The following is an 18,695-nucleotide window of genomic DNA, read 5'->3' on the forward strand; positions in this document are numbered from 1 at the left end:
CACCCTCCCTTCCCTGGTTTCGATCCCCAGGCCATTGTCCATTAGTCCGTCTACTATCAGCCTGGCGACCTCATGTCTAAGGCCCTTAACTCTCTCTCAGTCTCTCTCTGCCGGTTTCTTTGGAAGTCCTTTATATTTAACACCGTCTCGGAGGGGCACTATCCCTATAATGTCCATGTTCCTTCCAGCCAGACCTCCATGGTTAAAGGTGGAGCTCAAATCTTGTTTCTTAATTCTTTTAAGTCCAAATAACCCAAAGGCTCCAACTTCCACCTTGATCAAATTTATAGTCCATAGATCTTCAGATCCCCACAAAAGGAGATCTTTCCATTCCTCATTTTTAAATTCAAACCAAATTTCCCTCATCCAGTCCTTATTTTCTTTTATATCCATCTTGACAGGCCTCCGGCTCTCCTTTGCTTTCTGCAGCATTGCAGCCCCTCTTTCCTGCTCCTCCTGTTCAGCGTATATCCCTTTCTCCACTTCCTCAATTTTCTCAAATTTCTTTTCTTGTTCAGCTGCCTGGGTTTTGTACATCAAGTTCTTTTCCAACTCAGTAGATTCATTTGCTGTTGGCTTCGAAGTTGTGGCACTTGTAGACAAAACATGACCTTGCTCTTGCAACTTACACAACTTTCCCAAGAGAAAAGCAACCTCGTCCAGGTCAGCTAGTATTTTCCGACCTATTTCCATTCTTGTAATGTCCCTGAACCCCTCTAGAGGGATTCTGGTTGTTCAATATTCCTTTCACTTCCAACCCAAAAGTCAAGTTAATTTGTTTCAATTCTTCTTTATTTTCAACAACTTATAACTATATTGTATCTAATGTAGCCGGCAAGAACATCAGAAACAAAGTTCTCTATTTTTTCCAACTTTGACAGCTAATTTGACAGCTGTCAAAATCTTCTATGTCTCCTCAGCAGGCTCACTCCCAGTCCCGGGATGGGTGGCACTTTAACTCAAAAAATTAGCTCCAGCACAATTACTTATGCTATCAATCCGTGGAATTAATAACTTTTATCCAGTAAAGAGAAGGCTCTTCTCTTGACCTTAGTTGTCAAATCCTTGCTTTAAATTGTATACAATGGGGGGGAGACGGACTTCCTTTTTGCACCTCCCCCGCTCATGCCGAATCCAAGAAAATTGTTAGTCCAATTTCCAAATTACTCACGGGTTGTTGTTTTTAAGTTTTAGTCCAAATTTTCAGAAGAAGAAGTCAGCACTCTCCGTCGAATGGCATGTGGCTTCACTCGGCAGGGGAAGCAGAAGACTCACAGCACCGCGCCGCTCCCCGTCCCCCGCTCCGCAGCCTTTTTAAAGGCTCCTTCGCGGGTCAGGGGGGACACAAACGGTGCCCGCCGAGTCACCAGGTCCACGGGCTTCCGCGCCCGTGGTTTTTGAGGGTCCCTACATCGCCGGCGCGGCAGGACCCAACCCCTGTCGAGCAGATTCCCTCCGGAGCTCAGAGGGAATCCGCCATTCGGCTGTGGCACCAACCCAGAAGTCCCTGGGGGGTCTCAAATTTCAGTGGCACCCTGTGTGACACAAAAATTTGGCACCCCTTGCTTCTCTTGCTCCACTCTAATTCATAGCTGCAGCACCCAGTGAGACCAAACTAGTTATGCTCCCCTAAATCCCCCTTTAGTGCAGTGGAAATGTTGGTGGTTCTAAGTTCTCTTCTCTACACTTGGATGTAAAGTGTGGATAAGCACTTTTTCCTGAACATCCACATCCTAACGGACAAGGCTCTGTCCATGATAAGTATTTCCTTTTGAGAAGGAGGAGCATGCTATCTGAATGCAGCCTGAGTTTTTCAGGCTGCACTGTTGTAGAGCAAAGTGACAGGGAATGGCAAGCTGTTATCTGGCTCTGCCGGTACCCAAAAAAGCATTCCGTATACAAAGATGCATCCCAGGAACTAGACTCTAGCATTGCTGCTTTTTTCTTTGTTGCACTTTTATCAAGACAATCTGGACATTCAATGTAGATGACTCAACTACTATATTTGTGCTTTAGAAAGACTAAAGGTCTTCTGAAGGTCAACTGTCTCCTGAGATGGCTCATGTGGTGCTGATAACACCAAGGTTGCAAGTTCGATCCCCATAAGGGACAGCTGCACATTCCTGTCTTGCAGGGGGTTGGACTAGACAATCCTCAGGGTCCCTTCCAGCTCTACAGTTTTTGATTCTATGTACTGAGGACTCCAGCACTGCAACTCTATAACATCTAATGCAGGGAGTTTCCAGAAAGAATGCAGAGGGTTTACGTATCCCTGTAATTGGCTACAATGATGAGCACATTTTAAGCTAATAACAAAGAATCCAAAGAGTTTAACAAAAAATCCATTACCTCTCACTGTGACTACTTCTGAGTGGGCCAGGTATACATGAGGCCATCAATTATATAGAGAAGGCTCAGATGTCCATGAATTGTCATAATGTTATTTTTTTTTAAAAAAAGTGATTTTACATGTGGTGCACATAATTAAATGTGTGACAAATGTATGTTTACACAAAGAATTGGACACCAGTGATAGTTTTTATTAGATAGTTTTTATTAGATCTTCATTTTTATACAAAAAGCAATATCTAGAATAAGCAGGGAGATGGGTCACCAAGTGCCCTCTCCTCCCCTGGCTTCCAAGGAGAAGCTTCTTTTAGGAAACCATCTCCTGAAAGTGTCTTAAGTGATGGGAGGGACATTGGGAGATACCTTCATTCACTGAAACTCAAAGCACTCTAGTTTCAAGGGGGCAGGAAGGTATGGCTGCCTTCTAGGGGGCTTCTTTGTTCAGCCTGTGGCAGGTGGGAGAAGACATATATGGGTTTGTTTCATGTCTTGACTGAGTTCTATATTTTTATCATGTTTTTCTTCACCATGGGCTGTCTCCAGGATTGCAGAAGCAGAAGTCATGTTTGTGCAATGGATCCCCTTCTTTCACCTGCTCTCCCCTGTAGACCCAACAAAAGTCCTCGCCAAAGAGTTGTGCAGGGGGGTGGGGACTGACCAAACATTCTGGGCCTTATCATTTGGGGCTGCAGTGAAAGAAGGGAACCCCAAACTGGCCAAGGAATCTTGCACTCTGTCTTCCTCTCATCCACAACATTGGATTTTAATACAATATGGTTGAAGTTACTTGCTCAGTACCCCAACTTTTCTTACCTGCTTGTATATCTATGCATTAAGAGCAACTGGCCTATGTGAGCAGAATATATTGAGTGTGAGACTTGGGCTGCTTCCAGACTGTAACTATGTATTTAACAAATGTTGTTTGGCTTTAGAGTGATGGGAAAGAATTGCAGAAAGATAACAAAGAATCCACCCACTTCTGTTATTCTTTGTTTTTATTTCAAGGTTGTAAATCCCTTTGGCAAAGCTCAGTTTGTGCTTTTTTAATTTTAAGTAAGGTTTATTTTCGAGTCCTTTATAAATAAGCCAGGGTAGAGCTGGAAATGTGAAACTGGGGGAGCCAAGTGTGTGGAGATAAAGGAGCTTGGGCGTGCTCTTTTGACTCGGATGTAACAGCTCTGAGAAATTTGACTTGTTCAAAGTGATGGATTCACTTTACCTACTCATTAATCTCATATTCAAAGCAAGAGTGGTCTAATTATTAAAATATATTTCTAGGTGAATTTTATAGAATTTGTATAAATTATTCCAGGGTCAAAATACATTATCGTTGCTGCTCTGAGTACTTTCAAAAGCGCTCCATTTAGAAGCTACCCAGATACTATGTTCTCTATTGCTTTGGTTTTTAGCTTTTCCTCAGAATCACAGTCTTCTGTAATGCACCACAATTTTCACCTCATGATGTTGGCACTTTACTGTGAATCTGATGTATTTTCTAAATTTATGGTTCTGTTTTGTACTAATGACAGTATGTTGGGAGGGAGTTCTGTACTTAGTTGTTCTAGGGAACAGTATTTGTATGTACTGTAATTGAGGGAGGTGGGTTTTTTTGTTTTGTTTTGGATAGTCTCTCCCCCTCCCCCCAAGAAAATCCTACAGCTGTATAACCATTTGATATTTGTAAATAAAGTTATTTTGAACTTATTCTGCATCTTCTCAGATGTGTTTCATTCCATTACCTACATTTGTTGGTGAAACCCAATTCTGTAAATTATAAAGATGATTCCACCTCTCTATACTATGAAAGGGAAGATCCAAGTTTTCTAAATTTGTGGTATTTGGTAGGTTAAAATAAACTGTTACCTTCATGCATAGTGCTGCAAGGGAGGAAATAAGCAGAACAAAGAACACAGGACTTCTGCCAAAAATAGCAATCCTGAGTTGAGTTCATACTTCTGTTTTTCCTGTGGTATGCAGTAACATAATGTGATGTGATGTTCCATTTCCACACACACATGATAAGCAGCCTCAGTAAGCATGGCAGGGATGATTTTAGTTGTAGTTCAACAACAACTGGAGGGCCAAAGGTTCCCTACAACTGCTCTAGAGGGTGGAGGAGGGGGCTTGCAGCACCAGGCTTGCTATTCTTTGTTGGCTTCATCTCTTTTCACCTAGAAGGAGACTTCATTGTATGCAAGTCTAGCATCTTCATAAGCAATTGATTGACTATGCATATGTTAAAAACAAACATGTAGCTTACATCCCCCCCATGTGGTGTATAGCACCATAAATTACTTAAGAGATGTGAGCTAATGAGATAAAGACTCTCCTCCCTGAAAGAGAGGGGAGTGGTTGTGGGCGGGAGCCCGAACACCGCTCCTAGCAGGGGGCGTTGCCCCCTGCCTCCAGCTCACCTGGCTGGCACTCACGCCCCCCCCCAGTGGCCGTCCAACCAGGTGCCATGGGGGGCGTGTCCAGCAGCCTTTATGCTGCAGCGCCAGCCTCTTCCCGGCCTCATTTCTCTTCGTCGTCCTGTGCGAGTCACCCAACCTCCACTCCCTTTGAGTTAGGGCTTAGATCATTGGCCTTGCTATGGACCTTAGGTTGGTTGCCCCAGTTGCCCGGGGGGCCTGGTAGGAGTTTTTCCATTTGGCATTAGGCTTTTTGGTTTTTTCACCTACCTTGTAGCAATCGTCACAACTTTTTGTGGTATTGGTGGGTAGGTTAGCCATTGGAATAATGTGCTGTGGTGTGTCGAAGTGCTAGGTGTGGCCATCGCCTATGCCTTCAATTTCTAGGGGTATTCCGTTAAAGGAATCTGGCGGTCGTGTATTCCGTCCGAAGCCTGCTTGGCGGGAGGCCATGGCACGACCCTCGGTGACATCAGGGGTGAGCCTATAGTTGGATTAGCATCAACAGGTGATGAACCCCTGGTGAATAAACCCACTTGTTTCGCGATCCAATGCCTAAGCCAATACCTTTTCATTGCTGTAATCAATAAAGTTGTGGCCTTTTCTAGCCCATTAACCTTATATCACGTGTCCCTGTGTCTTCATTTCACTTCGCGGGGGTCGGGTCCTCGAACCACAATCTGCACTTTGAGTGTTTGAGTGAGAGAAAGCAGTGAAGCAGGGAATTTACAGAGTTTTGACCACAAATAGGTGATTTTCAAGCTTGTGAGATCTTCTTTGTTTTTGACTAGAATTCAAAGATGAACCAACCCAGAGCCACATGCAAACAGCACACCATTAGAATTAACCAGCAGGCCACCCCTGAGCATATTCTGGGCTTAGAAATTTGTTTTCAGTCCCAAAACTGAACTGAGCTCTTAGTCCTTTCGTATCAAGACCACTTCTGGTTAGCTTTCTTCATTTCGGCAGCCTTATTTAGGTGGAATGGTTTTGCTCTTGCTGTTATTAAATAGTTGGGAATTGAACTCTTGCTATCTACTGCAAATCACCCACAGTTCTACCAGTAGATCCCAATCTGCCATTTGTTCACCCTGGTCTATGTTCACCACCAGCTCTTTAGCATTTCGGTCAAAAGCTTTCTCTAATCCTCACTGGAGATGCAAGGGCCTGAAGCCTGGACTGATTTGCATGCAAATCATGGGCTCTACCACTAAGGTAAGATGAGCGGGGAAATTACCCCAGTTCCAGTGCTGGGTCTTGCATTTCCTGCTTGCTTCTCCATGCCCTACACGATAAGCCATTGGAGGTGGCAATTGTTGCTAGAAATCTGAGTAGGACAATCCTCTCCCTTCTCTCTGGATTGAATTAATGTCCAATCTCCTCCTTCCCAGTCCTATGCAAAATGCTAAGCTTTGACCACTATTTATTGCTGGTTGAATCAAAATTGGTTCATGCATAAGTGGAACTGACTTCTCTTGCAACAGAACTTCACCTTCCACTGTTCTCTTCTGTAGCTCCTACATACCCTGAAAATCTGCTCCAGGAGGTTGAGGGGGGACCCTTTGCTGAGAGGAGAGGAAAGCATTCTGTTGCACTCTTGCAGTGTTGGATTCTGCCCTGTGTCCTAAATCATGTGCCCAACAGCACAACTTTAATTAGCTGATTTTTATTTTTTTTTGCTCTGTTTAAATATACATTACAGTCATGGATGCAACTATGAGGAAAACTGGAATAAAAATAAAGTGCTGGAAACCCGCATTTAACAAGAGGATTATATTTGTTCTAAGTGATAGATTAGAGGAAAGACATTTCTGCAGAGCTATTACATAAATCGGATTTTGTTTGTGGGCTTAGACATTTAGAATGAAGAACTCTGTTACACTGGGGCTCTATCTAGATCAGGCTCTATTTAGGAGGCCCCACAACATAATAATATGTGTATTAAAGGGAACTAACTTTGCATGCTAGATGGCCATTCTACCCTTCTATCGTATTGTTCTGTGTCCAAAAGGCTCAGATAATGTAGCCTATATGCATTGCCTTTCGCATGAGATCCATAGAGGCATTTACTGTAGCCTCCAACATGTTTTATTAAAATTCCCTCTGACTTCAGAGTAACCCAATATATGTCTCTTACAGAGCCAAGAGCCAATATGCTGCAGGGGACAGTGTTAGACTAACTAAGGAGACTTCAGCTCAAATCCTCTCCAAGTCATGGATTGATCTAGGTTAGGCACATAGACTTAACCCAGACTCTCACTGCCTTGTTAGAATATGAGAGGGGCATCTATGCCTCCTTGATGAAAATGAGTGAAATAAAGATCAATAAAATCTGGGCCACAGATGCATCATCCCATCCAGTTTTCTTGTAGGGTAATTAAGTAGCAAGCACCCCTTGCATAGGGGTGGACTTCAGGCTTGTGGAATGGACTGTGTTTTACTATAACCCCACATTCACCAACTGAAGTAAGGTGCAAAGCAGTGCAAGAAGAATCTGCATACAGAGTTGGATGCAAAATTGGGGCTTGGGTGGTGTCGATAATCTTGTGCATCCCATAACACATTCCCTGGGATAAGCTGCAAGTTCAAGGACAAATATTCACCTGAGTTTTTAATACAGATCAGGAATGCTAACACAAAGCTCTACAACAGGCCAACTGAGCTGCAAAAAGACCAGTCAAAGGAAACCAACTATTACTCTTATTTTACAAGTGAAGAACACTGAGATGGAAAGATAAGTAGTCAACAGAAAGAAGGTCAGCCAGGACAAATTAGTGTTGTCACTAAATGATTAGAGGACAGAAATCCATGCCAATCCACCATAAAATATCTATCAGTAGATCACCTGTCATAAGAAAGACTCTCCTCCTGGAAGAGAGGGGAGTGGTTGTGGGCGGGAGCCGAGCTCCGCCTCCAGCAGGGGGCGTTGCCCCCTGCCTCCCACTCACCTGGCTGACGCCCACGCCCATCGGCAGGCACCCAACCAGGTGCCTTCGAGGGGGCGTGTACGGCAGCCTAAATGCTGGGGCGCCAGCCCCTCCTTGGCCTCACTCTTCGTCGTCCCGTCGCGAGTCACCCACCCTCCACTCCCTTTGAGCTCAGGGTCTTAGTTTTTTTTGGCTTTGCTATGGACCTTAGGTTGGTCGCTCTGGTTGTCTGGGGGGCCTGGTAGGAATTTTTCCATTTGGCATTAGGCTTTTTGGTTTTTTCGCCTACCTCGTAGCAATTGTCACAACTTTTGTGGTATTGGTGGGTAGGTTAGGCATTGGAATAATGTGTTGTGGTGTGTCAAAGGGCTAGGTGTGGCCATCGCCTATGCCTTCAATTTTTGGGTATTCCGTTAAAGGAATCTGGCGGTCGGTGACATCAGGGGAGAGCCTATAGTTGGATTAGCATCAACAGCATTCAACCTACTGGTGAATAACCCCCCCCCCTTGTTATAGACTCACCCCTCTCTGAGGGGGTGGAGTCAGCTGACGTAATCCAATGCCTAAGCCAATACCTTTTCACTTGCTGTAATCAATAAAGTTGTGGCCTTTTCTTGCCCATTAACCTTATATCACGTGTCCTTGTGTATTCATTCCACTTTGCGGGGATCGGGTCCTCAAACCACAACAAACCTATTGGATTGCATCCAACATTTTTCCTACTCTGAGTAGACTCATTTAATTTAATGACCATGAATAAATTATGTCTAAAAATTTACAACCCATTTTCTTTTTCTTATGGCTCAGCAGGGGAAGCCAAGGTCTATATCAACATTATATTACATTGGTCTTTGTCTTTCAAAAAAAATTGCAACATGTGATTCACGAAGTCATTTGTATGCTTGGTTGGGACAGCAACACATGACATCTGTGTTACTAGTCATACATTTTTTATAATGAGTGTAGACCTGTGTAAAATATGCAATGATTTTACATTATTCCTGTATAAGCTCCTCAGGGAGGGATCTGTCCTCTTGTGCTCTGAAACACATTATGTATGTTAATGATTATATAGTACATGGGATATATAATGTTATGCTTAACTTATTCACTTTTTATGGGGCATCCACACAATGCTATCATCTATTGCATGTCATCCTACATTTCCCTTGTGGTTTTTAAAAAACTTTTCTCAGACCAACAGAATATTTGCCTTTCCCCCCAGAAGAACAGAAGAGTAGTACAATCTCTACAGGTACAAGTGCCTTTAATGCAAGTCTTTTGGTCTTTTATTATTATTATTATTAAAGGGGCAGGATTTTGATGTGGGCAAGTAAACCTGTCACAGAAGAAGAGAAGAAGAAGTGTTTGGATTTTATATCCCACTTTATCACTACCCTAAGGAGTCTCAAAGCGGCTAACAACTTCTTTTTCCCTTCCTCCCCCACAACAAACACTCTGTGAGGTGAGTGGGGCTGAGAGACTTCAGAGAAGTGTGGCTAGCCCAAGGTTACCCAGCAGCTGCATGTGGAGGAGCAGGGAATCGAACCCGGTTCACCGCTCTTAACCACTACACCACACTGGCTCTCAAACAGCTCAAAACAAACAAACAAACTCAACAGCTCAAAACAGCTCAAAACAAATCCATTTTAACCTTTGTGATGGGTTGCTATTTATTATCCCATTTCTTTTTGAAAATCCATTGCATGAGTAGACCTTGTTCCACGCATGCAACAACTTAGTTGAATCCTGCCCAATTTGGCATGGTTTTGCAGCAAGGTCTGGATTTTTGTAGCACTAAAGTCTCTGAATGGTAAAGACTGACACTAGTCCACATTAATGTGATCTAAGCTAGTGAGAGCCAGTGTGGTGTAATAGTTACTGGACTAAGGCTGGGAAAAAACTGTAATTCAAATCAACAACGCTCACTTGAGAACAACAACATATGCTGCCTTGAGGTCCTTATAAGAAAGGTGGGATATAAATGTAGCTTAAAAATATATAGGCATGTTTACATTTTAGTGTGACTATGACTGGCAGCTATTTGATAGTATCTCTGGCATGTAACAGCATGCTATATATTGCAGAAATATGCATGCAGTGGCAGGCTGCTTGTGATGTATTCATGAAAATGCTAGGTGGTCAAGAGGAGAAGCAAACACAGAGTACTTGAGCAGAATGCAGGAGAAAAAGAAAAGTCTAAATGGGACAATTGCACTTAGAACAAGATTTGAGAGGCAGTTCCCCACCCAGCAGGAAAGCTCCAAGGCCTTGAATATTCCTCTCTAGGACTGTTCACTAAGAGTCCTCCAACTCTATCCCAGCATCTAGCTAGCTGAAGGTCTGAGTATATTTGATTTATGGGTTGGGTATATACAACACTTAAATCCTAATTTCTGTATCTGGCACAACTTTGAGACTGTTTTAAAAGACTTCTGTATGTGAAAGAATAGGTGTAAAACAAGATATAGCAAGCCCTTTAAAAAGAGGAAAAGTTGCTAAACCTCAACTACAAATTGACTAGACCAGAAGCTTGGTGTAACAATAAAATTGCAAGCACACTTGCAAAGCTAAGCAGGGTCCAGCATGGTTTCAAATTGGATGGGATACCATGTGTTGAGATTCCTACATTGCCGGGAGTTGGACTAGATGATCCTCGTGGTCCCTTCCAAGTATACAATTCTATGATTTTATCTGGTCCAGTTAATTTCACCAATCCAGAATAATTTATAAGACAATAGGGCTGCATTTATAAACATACACTTAAATGGGAGTAACCTACTAGGACTTATTTCTGAGTACACACATATAGGATTGCCCTATGAGAGAGAAGCAGCTGCAATGAAGAAAACAGAGTGAACTCACTTTTTTCACAGTGAAAAATGGTGCCTGTCCATCATTATTTTTGTTAATAGCTGCAGACCAATCAATGCTAAGTTGGAGCTGGTTCTAAAACAGAGGTCCAGAAGAAATTGCTCCATGGAAATAAACAGTTAGGTGCAGGCATGTTTTTTTGTTTTTTTTTTTAGTAAGGTTATACCATGGCAGGAAGAATGGAATTTTATAAACAATCTCATACTTTACAGTCTATAAAACATCAAAGCCACTTACAGATTTATATGACACAGGTCAGTATAATTTATTCTCCTCTCAGTATACTTTATATATGTTTATTTCATTTTTTTTATATATAATTTGGGTATTTATTACAAGGCAGAAACTGCATTCTGATAAACTCTGGAATGAATTCTCAAGACAAAAATAGCTAAATGTGGAAATTAACTATCCAATTTTCTAAGCCGCACAGATTCTAGGTTTCATGCTAGGATCTAGCATAACATGTGAATTGTGAACATTAGCTTCACAAAGAACACCTTTTAGCTGTTTTTCCTTCATCCTGTTTCTTGCTGGAAAAAAGTAACAGAAAGATCTGGATCTTTTTAAAAAAAATAATGAACAAACATTGCCTGTAGAAATGAAATGAGGAAAAACATTTGGCTCCAGATCCTCTGTTCCATGCCAGATTTTATAAAATATGCTATGTCTTCTTGCATCCTCATCCTTCCTCTGATTTTGTATAATCCAAACTATAACCCAGCATTATACACCGTTTTCATACAAATTATCACCACATCACTGCCTCGGACTGAGGAACGTAGCCTTCGTGACCTATGACTGGCTGTGAATGACAAATCAAAAGTCAGCGTTTCAGAAATCAGCTGAGGGTTTTTTTTCCTGCTGAGCTGCAGCAAGGAGAGGGAAGGGAGGATGAAAGAATCTGAAAATAAAGGTAAGGAAAACCTATAACTAGAAACATGTACAGTGTTATAAACATATGATGCTTGAGTCATTTATGTGGTACTATTTACAGTCTATTCTGCTGAGTAACCATTTTAAAACTGCATCGTGCATCTTGAATGCAAACAAGCCATGTTTAAAAATAAATGCAGTTATATAATATGCTAAGGGATAGACTTTGTATGAAATCTCCTTCTTATTTGAAGCACAAATTAGAATGCCAAATTCGTTAGTTCATAGCTGTGAATGCAGTATGTCTTACAGTATGACTGTATTACCAAGGCTTTATTCAAATACCAATGTATATATTTACAGTGCAACCCTAGTCATGTCTACTCAGAAGCAAGCCTTACTGAGCTCAATGGGACTGATTCCCAGGTCATTGTATACAGGATTGCAGTCCTAATGTTTGATGTTATGTTATCTGATAATATTGATAATAGCAAAAAGAAATGGGATGTCTCCCCATTAAAATATTTATGGAAGCTTGTGGTCTACAGTAAATAAACAGACCTCTACTTCCTTTCAGTGTGTGTATGAAAAGTATCCAGTATTTGAGGATACTTGACCTTCATAATTGTATCAGAGTGATATTGCAAAACTGAACATAATTTTCTCCTTTAGGGGAAAATACTTTTAAATCTACATTACAAATCACCTCACATTTATGTCACATTATTTCTGCTTTGAAATCTGAATTATCAAAACTAAGGCTGCCCAAAGGAGTGAAGGGAGATTGGTTGAACTGTGTGCTTGTCACAATGTTGCTGAGACAGTGATGTGACATTACTGCCACTATTCGATGCTATAGGTAGGTTTATTCCACAATTTTGCACTGAAGTGTTTGGCCTTTCCTATCATGTTTCTGATTTATATACAAATGTCCTTTCAATTTAGCAAAAATCAATGTGAGCAGTATAGATTCAGATGCCGAATTTGGGATGAGGCCTCCATCTTCCAATGCTCCTTGAGGGAAAGAGCTGTTTATTTCAGTCGCAGCTTCATCTGAGAGGTACAGCCTCTTTCTATCGGCTCATGTAATTTAGATGCTACCAATAGCAGCCTGAAGACAATGCAGGGGTGCACTATATTTAGCCAGCTGTGACAGCATCTGTTTCCTTCTGATCCAAGAAACCCAAAGCTCATATGTGCAGCATTTATGAAATTCTTTAACCTTTAAGGAGAAACCATGGTGGTTTTTTTGCCCTTGAAACTCATGGTTGTGTGTGTTTGGTTTTTTTACTGCATGTCAACGGTAGTATAAGCACTCTCATTTAATTGCTGACTGACCTAATCTGTTCTGCATACGGCTTTTACCCAGCTGCAGATTAATCCTCAGAGTAGGAAAGAAAGCCTAGGCCTCAAGTCTATATACACTGTTTCCCACTCAGAGTGGAGTTAGAGTTGTTGCAGAGTCAGGCATGTTAAAAACAACATCATGGATTTTCCCATGCAGCACAAAATCTATAGACTAGGATATTATATATTACAGAAGAGGTAATCGTATGAAGGAGATCTGTAGAGACTATTTTGAATGAATAGTAAGCCAGTCATATGTGCACACATTAAACCATCTTATCAATTGAATAATATAGAAGCTGCAGTATATATTCACTTCTTCACCTTCTACTTTCAAGGTGTAAATACCTTTGTACGAGAATTGCATATTGCATAATATTACATTAGCATTTGGATTAAAAGGTGAAGAATAGTTGGTGCCTTTAGCTGAATCAAACAGTAAAGCTTTTCTGGGACTGTACTACTTCACACTGCCAGAGGACTTGCACATTCAAAAGCCCCTATACTAAGAAATAAAGCTGCCCAGCACATACAGAAAAATGGTGTACCAGGGTGAACGCTCCTAGGTTTCGAGACTTAATTCTCCCTTACATGCTAGCTTTGTACATGAAGGGAAATACATGAAGGGAAATATATAATGTGCTCCCGCTCCTATTGTTGTACAGCCCAGGAAATCTTTTCAACTTGATTCTGCTGAATGTATAAACATGTGCCCTGAGAGATTATTTAGGGATACAAAGAAAACATTCCTGTGATTAGGGCCAGTCTCCTCATTGGTACATGACTAGGGATAGACAAATTTGTCATTTTTTTATTTCTTTCAGTTTTCCAAACTTTAGTTCTCAATAGTTTGCAAGTGTTTTTTTTAAGTCCCCCTAATATGCACTTTGTACTGTTTTCCATTTTGCCCAATACAGATTGTTGCAAAGCTATTTCCCCCAATTAAAAAAAATGTTCATTTTTTTACTAATATATGCATTTTATGCACACTTGTCCTCAGTATATGGGGGAAAAAAATTTACACATCACTTGGCAAACAAGTACATTGCAAAACTCTGAGAAGTGTGAATTTTTGAACCATGGCTATTTTGTTTCACAAATTCACTAGATTTGCCTTTAAATGTGATCTGAGTCAAGTTTCTCCCCCATCTCAGAATATGACTCATTTGGCTTGTTAGTGTCAAAGGGGCACTTTCCCTGGATTCTATGACTCACATTCTCAAGCCATCTGGCTGCATTACGTAAACTCATCCCTTGTTTTAAAGATACCTCTGACTTGGTGCTCTTTTTAATTATTATTGCTGCACTTTGGCCACACAGTGCAAGATGCATGATGTGCTTTGTTAACCAGTAATTGGACTGGCTACATAGAAGATCCTAGCTCAGGCTGCAGAGTATACTTACTCAGGACTCTGAGCTCGACTCAACATAGCAGGACTTACTTCTGAGTAAACATGCATAGGACTACATTGTCAGTGCCTGAAGCTACATTGCATTTTCTGCAAGTTGAGCATAGTTCTGTAATTCTTTAGCGCAGCCAAATAATAGAAACTGTCACTGTCAAAAAAAAGTTTTAGTATTTTGTATTTTGATGGGGCAGCTTCTGTTAATTGTTGACTGCTATTTTATATTGTGTTTTACACAGTGTTTTACTACAGATCATTTTAATTTTTTATAGTTTTAAAATCATTGCTCATAACTGTCAACTTTCCCCCTTTTTTAAGGGAAATTCCCTTATTCAGAATAGGATTCCTCGCAAGAAAAGGGAAAAGTTGACAGCTATGTCATTGCTTCTAGTTGCCTCACACAGCAACAATTTCCAGAGTGGTTTAACAATCTTTGAGGGGAATAAGGATCTCCTAAGAACACTCAGTGTCCTTAGCTAACTAGACTTCCCAGGATCCTTTGGAGGAAGACACAACTGCTTAAGCTGGTATGACACTCCTTTAAATGTATAGTGCAGATGCGGCAACAGTTGCACTTATCCTAGTACTACACATGGACATTTTAAAGTACGTCCTACCCCATCCTTGTGTGGTTTTTTAAAGGTTAACTCTGGAGAAATCCTTTAAAAAGGTATTTAAAACATTCACAGAACACATACACATGCAGAGTACTTATAAGGTGAACCAAGGCCTACTCTCTCCTTTGTGTTGTTTTTTCTTATTTTAACACTTATTTCAACACTTATTTCATCCCATTGCACCTCTACCGTGTACTTTAAACACTATAAAAATAGTACAGAAAGTTACTGCATGCCACTTCCCATGTAATGGTATGTACAAAGTGCATTTTATGAACAACAAGATGACTGATCCCATGTACTGATGGCTATTTCAGAATGGCACAGGATACCATGTACCCAGTTATTATGCCCCACAAGTGGCATAAGGCACATACCAGTACTATGTATATGCCACTTTCCATACATACATTGCCCATTTGTACATACAGTTACACACTTCCTGCAGAATTTTCAAAGTGTTTTTACTTAAGGCACGATACCTTAAAGCTGCTCCAAGCAGCTTTGCACTGTTACAGCAATCAATCAATCAATCAATCAATCAATAGCAAGCCCTCAGTTGACCTCCTAAGTATAATGGTTGAACCAACCCTCAGAAAGAGTCGTAGATCTAAAGAACTAAACTGCAGGTCTGTGGCCTGTTTGCACTAGTCTGATGACTGGTTTTGCAGCAAAATCTTGTATTCTCTGGCATCTCACATCTAATCAAATATCTGTTTACCCTAACTGGAAACAGTTCTCCATGCTCTCAGATACAGACCTTTCCTCAACACCTGCTACTTGACCCTTTAAAAACAAAACAAAACAAAACAAAACAAAACAAAACAAAACAAAACAAAACAAAACAAAACAAAACAAAACAAAACAAAACAAAACAAAACAAAACAAAACAAAACAAAACAAAACAAAAACAAAACCCTATGAGGTAGGTTAAGCTGAGTGACTGGCCCAAGGTCGCCCAGTGAGCTTCATGGCTGATTGGGGATTTGAACTCTAGTCTCCAAGGTTCTAGGTTAGCACTCCAGCCACTATACCACACTGGTTTTTATTATGAGCACCACCTATGGGGCCCAGATCTTCTCAACATTATCTGAATAAAGCGGGAGAAGCACAAGCTGCAGTAAACCCCACACCACCCAAGGACAGATCTTAGGACATGGTAGGTCATGCTAAAAAGAATACTAATAATCATTTCAAATATTATTCATAAGGACAAACTAATGGTAGTGTGGGTCCACCACAATCATTTGTGTGCGCCCAATTCTAAAATGCATGTTTCAGGACTATGCAATCTTGCCCACCCTCCCATCGCCACCACTACTGCAAGGCTTACTTCTAACAAGTCATTCCTCCAATATCACATTTTCATCAGCCAGGCTCCAGTTTGAAAGTGAATCTAGCTAGGAGATAAATATTTTGGATGGTAAAAGGCAGGGTGCTGTGGAATGAGTGTTCTGAACTCCTTTCTTTACTGAGCCAAAATAGGCAAACTGGTGTGCTTGGTCTCAGAGGACAGCATTGATATACAGTGGTACCTCGGGTTACATAGGCTTCAGGTTACAGACTCCGCTAACCCAGAAATAGTACCTCGGGTTAAGAACTTTGCTTTGGGATGAGAACAGAAATCGTGCTCCGGTGGCACGGCGGCAGTGGGAGGCCCCAATAGCTAAAGTGGTGCTTCAGGTTAAGAACAGTTTCAGGTTAAGAACGGACCTCTGGAACGAATTAAGTACTTAACCCGAGGTACCACTGTAATGAGATGTAAGTGTTGTCGAACCAATTGAGAGCAGTGGCCATAAAGCTATTATGTTAAATATACATGCAAATTGCTAAGAAAACTCAATATGGTCACATCTACTTCAAAACAGGAAACCACCCCAAAATGAAGAGATTGGTAAAAAGGAAGCTAACAGGCAAAGCCAAGGGGGTCAAATCTCCCTGAAATGCTTGGGAGTTGTTTAAAAACACAAAATTAGAACTGCCATGCATACTGCAGATCAGAAAAGGTATCACCAAGGCCAAGAATATGCCAGTATACAAGCAGAGTAAAGGAAGCTATTAGAGACAATAAGGTTTCCTAAAAATGGAAGTTTTGTCCATGTGAGAACAGAAAGGAACAGAAATTTGGCAAAAGAAATGCAAGCAGACAATAAGGGATGCTAAAATTACATAAAATTTTAGGAGCACATTGCTAAAAACATAAAGACAATCACTGCCAACAAAATATTTAAATATATTAGCAGTAGGAGAAGGAGAAGGAGTAGTATAGGGAGGAAGTGATATGGGAGTTAAAGGCGTGCTGAAGGAAGATAAGGATTGCTGAATGAATTATTTTCATCTTGTCTTCACAGCAGAATAGATCAGATCCTCCAAGTGTCCCTATTTTAGCGGGACATCACGGATTGCAGAATCCCATTCCGAATTCTGACTGGATCCGTGAATGTCTCGCTTTCCCTGCCAGAGCTGGTGGCGGCTATCGGCGCAAAAAAAAATTTATTTTTTATTTTTTTGCAAACAGAGCCAGGAAGTGTGTGCGCGAGTATCACTCTACTTTTTCCTATCTCTATAGACACGCCTGTTCTCGGTACAAAGACTTGCTCTGCCAGCAGAGCCAGGAAGTGTCCGCACGAGGATCACTCTTTACCTTTTTTCTATGGTGCTAGCCTGGGCTCATCATCCACCGATGGATTCAAGGCTGCTACCTAGACCTGTCCGAGATGTTGGGCATGTGGCATGTCGGTGCCCAGTAAGCTGCCCATGAGCAGGCGGGAAAGGCTCCTTGAGGGGGTCTCTCTCTCTGTCTCTCCTTTCCCCCTTTAGGGTCTCCCGTATACTCTGTATGCCCCAAGGCCAGGATCCCCACCCCACCCCAGTGCATTATCCATTGGTTGCAAATAAACTGACTCTATTCTGCAATACTAGAAAGATCTAAGAAAAGAAAGAGCGAGCGTGCTAGTAAAAATGATCTCAAGCTCTCTCAGTCCAAATTAAAAGTTATTTGTCCAATGGGCATTTGGATAGCTAGTTAAAACACACATCTCTCATGTATGGTCAGGGAAAGGCCCCCTCCCCATTTTTGTGTGTTAGCAGACTGGAGAAAGAAAGTCCTGGGGGTTGGGGTGGGGGAAGAGTGGAAAAAATGGCTGGAGCACTTGGGACCCCATTTCCCCCCTAAAAGCTTTGCTCCTTTCCTTTGATCACCATACTGCTTCAATCTTCATATTGTGTTTCTTTTTTGCCACTATGTGACCCCCGAGCCAAGGAGATAAGTAACAATACAAGCTTTAGAATACATCTGAAGGCTACCCTGTATAGAGAAGGGTTTTTAAAAACATTTAATGTTTTTTGTTATGCTTTTTTATAGGTTGGAAGCTGCCCAGAGTGGCTGGGGCAACCCAGTTAGTTGGGCACAGTATAAATATTATTATTATTACTATTATTATCAAATAGGATGTCCCTATTTTTTATCGGAGAAATGTTGGTGGGTATGGAAAAGTGAGAGGGGAAATGCAGTGGAAAGCACAAAAGAACATCCAAGTGCTTGCAATGTCATGTAGCTTCTTCAGAAACATATAAGCATGACTGCTCACTAAACAACCCATTTAGAAGCTTTCATTCTTCCTTCTGACTCCCTCTTGAGGCTTATATATTATCAGTAGATGTCTGGAGGCTTGCAGCCTGTATTGTCAGCACCAGCCTTATCCACCTGTAGCCCATCATGGCTGATTACTGGTTGTACTCCTCATGAGCAAGTGGATAGTCTAGGAGCTGCTTCTTCACATCCAGCTCCTCAAAGTGTTCTAAAAAGGGTGGTTTGCCTACTGATGGAGTGGGGAAAATGTTTAGCTTTGTTAATGTTCCCACCCATCTTTTTAAACTATGTTGGTG

At 41.4% G+C, this 18,695-nt stretch overlaps 2 protein-coding genes and 1 long non-coding RNA gene across 5 annotated transcripts in view; 2 read left to right on the plus strand and 1 right to left on the minus strand.

Moving 5' to 3' along the window:
• The window catches only part of AK4 (adenylate kinase 4), a 35,358-nt gene extending 31,305 nt beyond the window's left edge, over nt 1–4,053 (plus strand). For all 3 annotated transcript variants that reach the window (XM_081867273.1, XM_081867274.1, XM_081867275.1), the window contains exon 7: nt 1,502–4,053. The gene's annotated coding sequence lies outside the window, so the exon portion shown is untranslated. The remainder of the gene's footprint in view (nt 1–1,501) is intronic.
• LOC309344659 overlaps nt 1–18,695 on the minus strand; it is a 135,506-nt gene that overhangs the window by 70,462 nt on the left and 46,349 nt on the right. The window lies entirely within an intron of this gene.
• DNAJC6 (DnaJ heat shock protein family (Hsp40) member C6) overlaps nt 11,210–18,695 on the plus strand; it is a 51,674-nt gene continuing 44,188 nt past the window's right edge. Inside the window, exon 1 of the mRNA XM_081867146.1 lies at nt 11,210–11,477. The gene's annotated coding sequence lies outside the window, so the exon portion shown is untranslated. The remainder of the gene's footprint in view (nt 11,478–18,695) is intronic.

The sequence above is a fragment of the Podarcis erhardii genome (genome assembly GCF_964252035.2).
Source record: "Podarcis erhardii genome assembly, chromosome: 6".
In the NCBI taxonomy this organism is placed as follows: domain Eukaryota; kingdom Metazoa; phylum Chordata; class Lepidosauria; order Squamata; family Lacertidae; genus Podarcis; species Podarcis erhardii.